Here is a 10,000-nt window from a genome sequence, read left to right as displayed (position 1 = left end):
CATGTACACGTACCGTGTGTGACTGGTCAGATTGATGGGGTCTGCTAATTCGAAGCAGGGGTAACCTTTATGGTTTTCTCAGTGTTACAGAGTAACAAAAAAATGAGCAGGCAGTTTTGATTAGAAATTTCTTTTTATTTATTTTATTTTGTTTTAAGAAAACAAGTTTGCTTGAATGATTGTTTGCTTTAAAAAAAATCTATATTTCAAGATATAGGCTTGGAATAATAGGCCGTGAAAAGTAGGATATGCGCCGAAATGGCTGCGATCTGCTGGCCGATGTGAATGCGTGATGTATTGTGTAAAAAAAAATTCCATCTCACACGGCATAAATAAATCCCTGCGCCTTGAATAAAAATATTTTTAAGACAAATTAAAAAAAAAATCCCTGCGCTTAGAACTGTACCCACGGAATACGCGCGATATAAGCCTCATATTGATTGATATTGATTGATTGATAAGAAGGGTAAGTTATCGGAAAATTCATGAACACAGACGACAGGAGTCTTTAGATATCTATCTGTTTCGGATTCTTTTTGTTTTGCTTTTTGCTTTGTTTTGTTGGTTTGATTGACTGCTTAATTGATTTGAGTGTGTCTTCCACGTCTTAATTTCTCCTATCTTGGAACACCCCCATTCTAATGTGATGGAAAAAGAAAAAGAAAAAGAAAAAAGAAGAAAAGTATACACCTTGCTGCACAAAAACATCAAAAGTTGATAAATTGTCACATAATTATACCGTATCCAAGGACTACTAAAGGGAGAGTAGTCCTTGACCGTATCCAAAGATTTTTTTTCATTTTTTTTTCATTTTGACATTAAATTGTCGTAAAAGCACGTTTAACTATTACTCATTCTGTATTGAAGAAACCGTCCTTTCTGCTTACCATTTCACATCTGTCCTTGCTTCTACGTGTGACAGGGGAGGCTACCGCTCCTTTCACAGCAGACTCTGCACCCGAGTTGTTGGCCTTTAAAGTCAACACCCGTGGTTTGTGGAAATCTGTTTGTGATAGGGTGTGGTAGTTTCCGATTGTCTGTATGTTCATGGAAACCTTCGGGTTTGCATAACAGTTTTTATAGGGCTAAGAAATTAGCCCTAATATTTTCAAACCTGTTTGATTGCACTTCGCTTCCCGAGGTGATCGTAGTGTTTCGGCACACGGTTACATACGTATGCGATAACCCCCCGCGGGCTACGGGGAGTCCCATATTGGTTGGGACGAGAAAGAATTTACCCGATGCTCCCCAGCATCTCGTAAGAGGCGACTAACGGATTCTGTTTCTCCTTTTACCCTTGTTAAGTGTTTCTTGTATAGAATAGGCCTATAGTCCATTTTTGTAAAGATTTTAGTCAAGCAGTATGTAAGAAATGTTAAGTCCTTTGTACTGGAAACTTGCATTCTCCCAGTAAGGTAATATATTGTACTACGTTGCAAGCCCCTGGAGCAAATTTTTGATTAGTGCTTTTGTGAACAAGAAACAATTAACAAGTGGCTCTATCCCATCTCTCTCCCCCCCCCCCCCCCCCCCCCCCCCGATCGATCGGTAGTTCCAACTGCTGTGCAGTTTTCACAAGTTGCAGCAGACCATCTCGTCTGTATCCAGTAACAGTATCGACAGCGAGTTTGCCCGTACCCAAGGGGAGTAACTCGAAATGACTCAGCGCGCGGTCAGCTGTAAAAGGCCCTATTGACAAGTGGCTCTATCCCATCTTCCCCCTTCCCCCGTCGCGATATAACCTTGGTGGTTGAAAACGACGTAAAACACCAAATAAAGAAACGTATGCGATAAGCCATTCCTCCACCAATACAGGCATGAGACCAAGGGTAGGGCGGATGGTGGCGAGAGAGGTGAAGGGACGGGGAATGTTTACAGTGCCGTGTGCCTGGCTGTGAGCAGTGCCCGCCAATGTTTAGCTCAGGCACCGTCGCGGCAGACGCGCCTTAGTTCTATGCAGGAAAATGCAGCGCGCTATTCTGGCCATCTGGCAAACTGTCGTCCTCATCTCCAAGGCGGACAGATACCAAGAGGTGTAAGTTACACCCGCCTTCAGGCTCAGGCATTTTCAAACGCTCGACTCAAGACTAAATACCAAACTCCAACAGCCCGGCTGCTTTCTCTGCAGAGTTGGATTTTGAAGAAAATTAAATAATAACAAGTTGCTATGATCCATACATGTAAAAAAAAAAAAAAAAAAAAAACAAAAACAACAACAACCTTTCTCTGTGTAGATTCCTCCGTTTTGATTTAGTTCCCCATCCCCCACTCCTACATTTTGTTCTTTAGGTTTATTATTATCATGTCCACCATCAAGAAAAAGGGGTCCTGACTGATTTGGCCTATTATGGTCCGCTGGACCCGAAAAGCAACAGCTAACTAACTATCAAGAAAAATTATGTAATTTCGAATTGTTTTGGTCAGGTAAAATAAGCATTTGCTTGAGTTCGTGTCCTACTTACATATTTTCAATTGTTTCATGTCATGTGTTTTGAATAAAATGTTGGTTAAACCCAAGTTTGCACGTGCTTTTTCACATGCGTTTCGCTCCTTCACAGACTTGAACGCACACAGACCACACTTGACACGATACAGCGAAATGTTCCACGCGAGAGAGGCCGTTGAAAGGAGTAGGCACAACGTGATGACGTATTATGTAAACGGAGCCTCGCTTTGAGGGAGGACGTCAATCACGCGGCACGAGCGCAGCGTCTGATTGGCTGACAACTTGTGTAGACGATGTCTGCGTTCTGTCAATACATCGGCGAGAGGCTACGAGCAACTGTTTCTGTCAAATGCAGGTCTGTAGATCTGCTACTGTGCTGTGTATGAGTGCATGTGTGGTATTTGTCCACAAGTTGGGAACGTACAGAAAAACCTGTGTTAATGTACCAGAACAGCAATACAAATTCTAACAGCATCAAACGTTTTCAGTGCATAATTTTTAACGAACGCTCCAGGAAAAAACTTGTAGATCAAAACTGACTTTGTTCCTTTGCTTTTTTTGTGGTTTCTCTGCCCTGCTGTTCTTTTAGATGTCTCAAACTGTAAATGAGTGAACTTTTTCATTTTATAACAGAAGAGAATATATTATCGCATGATATAGTCAACTTACATTCAGCTTACTACTGTGCAAAACACTAATTTAGAATAAGAAAGGAATTTGGTATGCTTGACGAAAGCGCGTTTTGCAATTTAAAGAAATGACCACAACTGGAGAAAAGTCCTCTTCTGTCAAAATGCGCAACTCTTACAATAAAAAGTCGTTGAAACAGGCCAACTTCTATGTATAAACAGCTTACAAATTTTTCAGTGGTTCCGTTTACCACCGCCCCCACACCCTTTCTGAAATTCCCTGTCTCTTTTTTCTTGCCACAATCCACAGAAGCATTTTCCTCTCGATCTTATCTGCGCCTGTCTTAAGTCTATCTTATCCAATCAGGACCGGTGTGTTTGTTTTGTGCGGGATGACTCTCAGACTATAATCCGGGTCTGTTTAGAGATGACCGTTTGTTTGTAAGCGGTTTGAAGGGCTCCCCCCTCTCTCTGTGAGTACGTTGACAAGGTTTGCAATTAGCGGCGTATCTCTCAACTGATATCGGCTTGTCTCATCTCTCAGAGCCCGTGTGATAAGATTAAAAAGCTACCAAATACTTTCAGTACACAACAACTTGTTTTTGGCTTATGCGCGTGTCTTCGTTTCCGTGGTGACAGGGTCCGTCCAAAGTGATATAAAAGAGGGTAAAGGTGGAAAGGATGCCGCGTCCATGTTTATTTCGTAATGGGTTTTTTCTTTGTCATCGTTATCATTGGCATCATCATCGCAATGGACGTCGTTGTCTCTGTCGTCATCTTGCTCGTTGTCTGTACAGTTCGACAGAGCATCGTCTATGATCATCATCATCATCATCATCATCAACATCAACATCATCATCATCATCATCATCAACAACAACAACAACAACAACAACAACAACAACTACATCATCGTCATCATCATCATCAACAACAGCAATAACAACAAAAACAACAACAACAACAACAACAACCACTTCCTTTCCACGCATCTGTAAAACTACTGGTAGCCGCTACGATCATCTTCAGAAAATCCGAAAAAAGTCAGGTCTTAAAATGGGGGAAGTCTTAAATCGGGGTTGTCTTAAAAGGGCGGGGGGAAGGGGGCTTGTGGGGCCCGGTAGCTCAGTTGGTAGAGCACTGGACTTGTGATCGGAAGGTCGCAGGTTCGAATTCGGACCGGGACGGACACGGGTCAACTTTATGTGCAGACCCAGAGACGGAAGCCATGTCCCACCCCCGTGTCACCACAATGGCACGTGAAAGATCTTGGCCATTCTGCTATAAGTGCAGATGCCTGATACCACCTAAACACGCATACACTTGTTGTGTATATCTCGTCAAAAGCCGCGAGGGCGTAAAACTCGAATCATATAACCCATATCTTGCGAAATATTTAGCCTGTAGGACATAAAGCATTCTCTCTTTCTTCTTGTTGGCATCGACTATATTTTGTTAAAGCCTGGACAGATACGTGCAGGTTCGTGCGATCGTTCACACGGGAAGGAAAGTATTTAAAACAAAATGATAAATCCTTAGTGTGAACAGCCACAGACAAGTGCAGTAGCATGATCGCTGACCTTGCTCATAAGTTTTGTTTTCACAGACTCAGATTGGTCCCTTTCCCACCCCTCTTCAACAGCTTTCCACCTTCCCTGCCCCTCCCCTGTACCGCCCCCTCCCCCTCCCAGCCACGCCTCAACCACCCCCTTGCTCTTTAACGACACCACCCATTCATAATGAGGGCCTCACACCCCTCCCCTAATGAAGACAGACGTAAATTGTCTGAAAGCCCGTCTTGCAACTCACGTTGTTGCTGCGAAGTGTTACTGAGACTGTAACCGAGACAAACAGGCAATTATTGTCTTGGCTGCCAGGACTGAGTTGTATCAGAATTGTTTTGCCTTTGCCAGGGAGTTAAGAGTTGGAGGGAGTACACATATACACACATTGTGTAACAAGAGAATGTTTCTCTAGCAAGACTGATTCATCAGCACTGCATGGGTTTTGTTTGTTTGTTTGTTTGTTTGTTTGTTTATTTGTTGGTTTGTGTGTTTGTTCGTTTGTTTGTTTGTTTGTTTTGCCATCAGTGTGAAAATGCTTCTACCGTGATGAAGAAAGCGTTCGTACTAAACACCAGCATGCATTCAACAGCTTGCTTTTAACAAACCTGGTAACTTAGTATGAATGAAGCTATCGTTCTTGACTCGGAAAGGCATGGTGATGTGTATCAAATACAAAACGGACTACCCACGTATCATAATGAAAATAGAAAACGTTTGATATAATGATTGAGTAATATGAAACATTCTGTGTATGTGTGTTGGGGCGAATTATATGATATACCAGTTGAACCCCAAGTTTAAGACCCCCAGATTGAATCTAACTGTTGGAGATTTTGGACAGATACAAATATACTACATAATGTCAGAGACATACATTATCTATGTCTCTGATAATGTATATGTATTCCTTCCACATGTTTCTTTGAGGGTGGTAGGCTTACTACTAGTTCACCACCTTCCATAAAGTGGCAGAGAGTACAAAGCTAATTGACAAGCCTTGACAGGCAAGGAAAGATGGCGGGGCAAAAGGTGTTGTGGGTAAACTTGTAGCAACTTGACCCGCAATGTTCAATTAACAGGCATTTGCTGCGGCCTCTCTTAATTACCACTGACACCGGCATCTTCCCACCTCGTCCATCTTCCCAAACGGACTAATTCTCACTCGGTCGGCCCAGACTAAATCGTGACGTCATTGCTGTCGTCTGCTCCCTGGGTGTTCTTTGCGCCATCTTTGTAGTGATGGCCGGAGCGACATGATTTGTTGTCTTTGTGGGAGTAGGTAGGTATACATCTTTGGATTGCTGCTGCATTTGATGTTTGAAGGCGCGGAACCATATTGCCCCGTAGAGACTTCACCGTATAGGCTTTTATAAGCGTTGTGGTCACTGAATAGTCTTGATTTGTAAGTCACAGTGACGCCGTACGTTGGTATCAACTCGTGCATGTGGTTCTGCGTAAAATCTAGTGACTAAAAAAAAGGAGAAGAAGAAGAACAAGTCGCGTAAGGCGAAAATACAACATTTAGTCAAGTAGCTGTCGAACTCACAGAATGAAACTGAACGCAATGCAACGCAGCAAGACCGTATACTCGTAGCATCGTCAGTCCACCGCGCACGGCAAAGGCAGTAAAATTGACAAGAAGAGCGGGGTAGTACTTGCGCTGAGAAGGATAGCACGCTTTTCTGTACCACTCTTCGTTTTAACTTTCTGAGCGTGTTTTAATCCAAACATATCATATCTATATGTTTTTGAAATCAGGAACCGACAAGAAATAAGATGAAAGTGTTTTTAAATTGATTTGGACAATTTAATTTTGATAATAATTTTTATATTTTTAATTTTCAGAGCTTGTTTTTAATCCAAATATAACATATGTATATTTTTTTGGAATCAGAAAATGATGGGGAATAAGATGAACGTAAATTTGGATCGTTTTAGAATTTTTTTTTTTTTTTTTACAGTTTTCAGATTTTTAATGACCAAAGTCATCAATTAATTTTTAAGCCACCAAGCTAAAATGCAATACCGAAGTCCGGGCTTTGTCGAAGATTACTTGACCAACATTTCAACCAATTTGGTTGAAAAATGAGAGCGTGACAGTGCCGCCTCAACTTTTACGAAAAGCCGGATATGACGTCATAAAAGACATGATGAAAAAATTGTCTGGGGATTTCATACCCAGGAACTCTCATGTCAAATTTCATAAAGATCGGTCCAGTAGTTAAGTCTGAATCGCTCTACACACACACACAGACACACATACACACATACACCACGACCCTCGTCTCGATTCCCCCCTCTACGTTAAAACATTTAGTCAAAACCAAAGGGGCATGGTCACGTAGACCAGTGGTCAGCAGGAAGCAGGAGAGACTTGAATGACCACACAGTGCTGACAGGCCCGTCTGGACATAGATGGACGGAGGCAGCAGTGACCATCACTGTTTATCCCCATAAAGATCGCTTCCTTTTTTCTTCAAACGCCAGCCGTTTCCTTTTTGTAAACACAGACAAGACTGGCCGTTTCATCCTACATACTGTCCGGCGTCACTTGACCATTTAATGTTTTGAGGCTGTCTGCCCACTGTGTCTGAAAAGTGACAAACTACTATACGATTTGATCGTGCACTGTTTGTAGTAAACTGAGCAAGAGCCTTATGTTTTGACAAGCGTTGTTTGTGAGAAATTGAGGTGCAGATTCTTTGCTGCTGCAAGTGACAAACTATTCTAAACTGACCATAACATTTGGTGGTTCGGTGTTTGAAGTAAACAGAGCTGAAGTTTTAGGTTGTGACAAGTGTTGTCAGTGGGTAGATAACGTGCAGAGTTGTTCTGTTACATTGTTTTAAAACTGACCACGTCTTGTTTTCTGTGAGAGATAACTGGTCAGATTCAGGGCGCCGTTGTCAAAAAGATGCAGTTTTTTAACTGACCTGTCGTGTTTTCAGACTGAGAAAGTCTCACGAACAGAGAAAGAAGAGGAATAAGGCGGAATAAAAGATGAGATGAAGAATAAAGAAAAAGAACAACCAACAAAAGCCATCACACAAACTAGAAGAACAATAAGTTCGAACGACTCGCCTTGGCTAGACCTTCGATTTCAAAACAAATCACAACTAGGTAGCACAACAGACAAAACAGCAATGCACTCTGACACAAAAGTCGAATTATGTTTGAACCAATAACAACGAAAAACAACCTAATGGCAAAGGTGGTAGTGTTTCTTTTACAACAATAAATACACCTGATCGATCAATTGCTGATAGTAAGTATAAAGACTGTCCTGATCGTTGTGGATCTGCCAAAATAATTGAACGAAATTATAACAAGAAAAAAATGTATTTAAGCTGACGCATTTAAATAATCAAACAGGTGTCACTGTCTCTCTTTTATATCACCATTCCTTTTGTACAAAGAATTGTCCATGAAACTCTCTAACGATGGATTCGAGTGATCCTTCATCCCCTAAGTGGACCACACTGTCAGGTAATTTCAGGGGCGGGGACGTAGCTCAGTTGGTAGCGCGCTGGCTTTGTAGCCAGTTGGTCGCTATCAGCGTGGGTTCGATCCCCACGTTCGGCGAGAGAATTATTTCTCGGAGTCAACTTTGTGCAGACTCTCTTCGGTGTCCGAACAACCCCGTGTGCATACATGCGCACGAAAAAGGTCCCACGTTCACAGCGAAAATCTCAGGGCTTGGAAAACACGAAGACACGCATGCATCATCTCTCGTCTCCGATTATCATGATCGTATTTCGATACGTTGACGAGACAAACCCAATGCTGGTGTGTCGAAGAAGACAGCCACAGCGGGCTTGTTCGAATCAAAGTATCACACCATATCTTCAACGTATTACCAATACCTGTCCCAATATAGACCAGTTGGTCTAAGAGGACGTTAAACCCTAATAGTCAGTCAGGTAATTTCTGTGTTGTCCAGCCGTCCACTCAGCGGTCCAAACAACCGTGGTCATTCCGTGAGGCACACTCTCTCCGACCACACAGACTAGAGAGCTTAGGCCCACCAGTTTGGGTGTTTACACGCCGTTGCATTTCTGCGCAAACTGTCGATGGCAGTTAATTCCCCTGGAATGACCTCTTGCGTAATGAAGTCCAAGCAACGCGTGCAGGAATGGGAGTTATCTCCCTTGCCAGTTTGCTGTTAGCTCGGGCGCTGTTTTTGTTTTGAGCGTTTTTCAAAGGTTTCTGCGGCTGCGCTCTCTAAGTTAGCAAGTGCGCCTGAAATACCCAATCATCGGAGTACATCATGCAGATGGGGGTAAGAAGATGAATCTTTCTTGTATCGTGGTTGTAGACTAGGCCTGCGGATGCTGTTTTGTCATCTGGAACTGAATGTCTGCCGTAGACAACCACTGACCACACTGTTATACAGTTATACAGCAATTAAAACAAAAAGAAGACAAAGACAGAAAAAGGCTGACGTTGATTTTTGTTGTTGTTTTTTGTGTGTGTTTGTGTGTGTGAAGGAAGAAACCCAATCACTGAAGGTGTGTGTGTGTGTGTGTGTGTGTGTGTGTGTGTGTGTGTGTGTGTGTGTGTGCGTGTGTGTGTGCGTGCGTGCGTGCGTGCGTGCGTGCGTGCGTGAGTGTGTGTGTGTGTGTGTGTGTGTGTGTGTGTGTGTGTGTGTGTGTGTGTGTGTGCGTGCCACACTGTTTTTATTTCACAGAATCCATGCCGCGCCATATCATGATAGCGTTGCCTCAAGTCCATCACACACACACCATACTTTTCTTAGCATTATAGGATTGATGATAGCACTGTCTACATTATACATAGCATTCTTTTCTTATATTATAGTGTTCACTCCATCATACACATCATACTCTTCTAAGCAGTATAGGGTACCTTATCATGATAGCACTATCTGCATTATATACTGTTCAAAAAAAGAAACGCATAGCTTGTAATATTTGGTTAATTTAGTTATATGGCTACAAGGATATCCACCAAACTGCAGAAAATGTTTATCTGGTCGTCGACCTTTCGTCCATTGCCACAAGTGAGCTCTGCACGTGACGCATGCGTTATCAGTGGCTACAATGTCAAAATTGCTCATTTGGCATGACCACTCGTCATGCTTCAGTGTAATCTCGTGAAACTCGGGGAATATTGAGCTCTCACCATGTCTTCCAAAACCCATAAAAGCGGATTGTTCGCCACAAAGAAATCAGACGACAATTCAGCGACGAAAGATGGCCCGATTGAGCAGAGAAGACCGCCAAATTGCATTGGGTCGTTTACAAGCAGGCCAAAGTCAAAGTGCAATCGCCAGGCACTTCCACGTGTCCTAGAGCACCATCAGTAGACTGTGGGTCAGGTTTCAAGCCACTGGCTCCGTT

General features: G+C 42.7%; 1 protein-coding gene and 1 long non-coding RNA gene across 2 annotated transcripts in view; one reads left to right on the top strand and one right to left on the bottom strand.

The window, feature by feature from the left end:
- The window catches only part of LOC138980604 (alpha-amylase-like), a 335,113-nt gene that overhangs the window by 122,475 nt on the left and 202,638 nt on the right, over window positions 1-10,000 (bottom strand). The gene's annotated exons all lie outside the window — the stretch shown is intronic.
- LOC138980894 (uncharacterized) overlaps window positions 8,781-10,000 on the top strand; it is a 4,905-nt gene continuing 3,685 nt past the window's right edge. Inside the window, exon 1 of the long non-coding RNA XR_011460482.1 lies at window positions 8,781-8,919. This is a non-coding gene — a long non-coding RNA (uncharacterized lncRNA). The remainder of the gene's footprint in view (window positions 8,920-10,000) is intronic.

Source organism: Littorina saxatilis, linkage group LG11, assembly GCF_037325665.1.
Source record: "Littorina saxatilis isolate snail1 linkage group LG11, US_GU_Lsax_2.0, whole genome shotgun sequence".
In the NCBI taxonomy this organism is placed as follows: Eukaryota; Metazoa; Mollusca; class Gastropoda; order Littorinimorpha; family Littorinidae; genus Littorina; species Littorina saxatilis.
Note: the sequence above shows the minus strand (reverse complement) of the source record. Positions and strands in the feature narration are given on the sequence as shown.